Here is a 2,370-nt window from a genome sequence, read left to right on the forward strand (position 1 = left end):
AGATGACATGGTGCTATGGGCCAGATGTGGCCTGCGGGCCAGACATTAAGCACTCCTGCCCAATAGCATTCAGTCACTTTCAAGGAAGAAGTAATTAAATGTGGAACAATAATTTTTAAAAATCCATTAAAGTGATTAAAGAGGGAATGTCAGTCTTATTTCCTGGAAAGAACAAAGAAATTCACATTCAAATGGAATTTTTGAGCATTTTGTCTAATTTCCAAATAAGTCTTTTGTTGGACCAGCTCAGCTGATTTACAGGGGGAGGTCTGGGCTGTTCCAGGCTGCCCTGGAAGATGCAGCACCAAAAGAGCAGCTGTCACCCCTTGAAGAGGATGAGGGGAGTGGCTGAAATTCATACCAGGCACCCCACCAAGATCCTGGTGGTGAAGCAGCTCCAGAAGGAGAAGCATCTGCCAACTTCCGATCAGAGTGAGTCCCTGGTTTCCCTGTTCATAGTCACCCTGGAGCCACACGCCTCTCCCTGACCTTCACGCAGGCCGCCTACCTGGTGCTGAACAATTGAGGCCTGCCCAGTCTGACCACGGCCGTGGGGGAGGTGGACTGTGACAACCGGGGTGAGGACAGTTTCCTCTACCTGACCTATGCCTCCCAGGTCATGTTTGGTGGCTGAAGCTCCTCCACAGCTGTGTGGCCCTTAACTTGCCTGCTGTCTCTGGGGATGGCTTCACCCTGGGACTGCAAACCAGTGTGGAGGGTAGGGGTGGCATGAGCCCAGCAGCTGCCTGGGTTTGCTCCTCCTCAAGGGCTCAGGCTGAAATCTGTACCAAAGCCTGCAGGACTCTGCTCTGCCCTTTTGGCATGAATGCCACGTGCCCCCGGAGGCAGGTGGGGTACAGCGGGCTCCCGCAGGTGGCAGATGTGCTGTCGGCAGAGGGGACATGGTGACGGCGAGCGGGGAGCTCCCATAGGCGGCCGCAGCGCTGTTGGGCAGGGGGCGGAGAGCGTCGACCAGTGGTTGGCGACCACCTGCAGGTGTTGCCAGCGGTGTCAGCAGTGAGAGGGGTGGGGGGCAGGGGGTGGCGAATGGCGACTGCCAGCAGCATCAGTAGTGCTTTTTGCAGGGGGTGCACTGCCAATCTCAGGGGGTGCACATGCACCCCCTATGTGGTACCAATGCCTCTAAGCAGCCTGTCCTCGCCTGCCAAAGGGCATCGCCCCCCTCCTCTGTCCTGGCTGCTGCATGGAAACTTACTGCTGTTTTCCTTTTTTAACATGTCTGCTCCTATGGTAGGATTTGCACAAAGGCCCCTTGGAGATGCATGTCTGTTCTCACTATTCTTCTCAAGCCTCCAAGGTCCTGAGACTAATATTCCTTGGAATAAAGAAGTCAAAATAATTTTACTGGAGTTTCTCTCTCTTTCATAGCCCTTACAAAATTGTTCCCCATTCAAAAAAATAGAGCCACCCAGAAAGGAATTAGGAAAGCAAGAGTGCCAGGTGGCATCACCATGAGGAGGATTAATATTTGTGAGGTGTCTTAACTGTTTTCATACTTTTAAAAGTTTGGGTTTTTTTAGACATAACCCTGAATTCTGAATTTTCTGCGTCTCTAATGCCAGAAGGTAAATTTTTGGCTTGTTTTTTTTTTAAATAAGGGTAAAAGAGTTCAACAAATATCTTTAAGGGCTATTAAAAAAATAATTCAAAGCACCTGTCCAGTAACTCCCCCCACCCCACAAGGGTCCCAAACTGAACAAAAAATGAAGACTAGATACATTTTCGAACATCATCCTCCCCCATTCGATCAGCTCTTCCATCTAGCTCTTCTAACCGTCACACTTCTCTTTTTGGTTTTCACTTACTGGAATTCAAAATAATGGTTAATCTAGGAAAACGGAGTATAAATGTTTCTAATGGGAAATGCAAAAGGGTGATAGATAAAACAATCAAAACGATTGACATTTACAATATAGCTATTAACACTAAGGTCCCTCTGGAGGCACAGAGCATATTGTAGAAGTCATGAGATTACTCCAAAGAATCTAAGAAGCCAGTTTCAACCATTTCTTTTTATTTGCCTCATCATGAGACCTGTCCTTGAGCCATATTAGTTATTTTCAGTTCTTCGAAACAATGATTTAGTTATTTGAGTAATGTTAAGCCATCTTCTGCTCATAAACCAGTTTCACTAGCTAGGAATAATATGACTTCTGTATAGATTGTTCTTGATAAAAGCACATGACTAAAAGGAATAAATTGCCAGTAGTACACATTTTTTCCAGCATACCAGAAAAATGGAATAAGCTACCATCATGCTTTACCCTCAATAAGATTTCAGCCGATTGCTTTCCTGCTGCTAGCAGTAATTTAGCAGATATCCCTTGTATCCCCCACTGCTGCTACCCA

General features: G+C 46.9%; 1 pseudogene; it reads left to right on the top strand.

The window, feature by feature from the left end:
• Positions 1-296: 296 nt before the first annotated feature.
• On the top strand, positions 297-634 carry LOC149872564 (microtubule-associated protein 1 light chain 3 beta-like; annotated as a pseudogene).
• Positions 635-2,370: the final 1,736 nt, after the last annotated feature.

Source organism: Crocodylus siamensis, chromosome 1 (assembly GCF_052110815.1).
Source record: "Crocodylus siamensis isolate JL-2025a chromosome 1, ASM5211081v1, whole genome shotgun sequence".
Lineage (NCBI taxonomy): Eukaryota > Metazoa > Chordata > Crocodylia > Crocodylidae > Crocodylus > Crocodylus siamensis.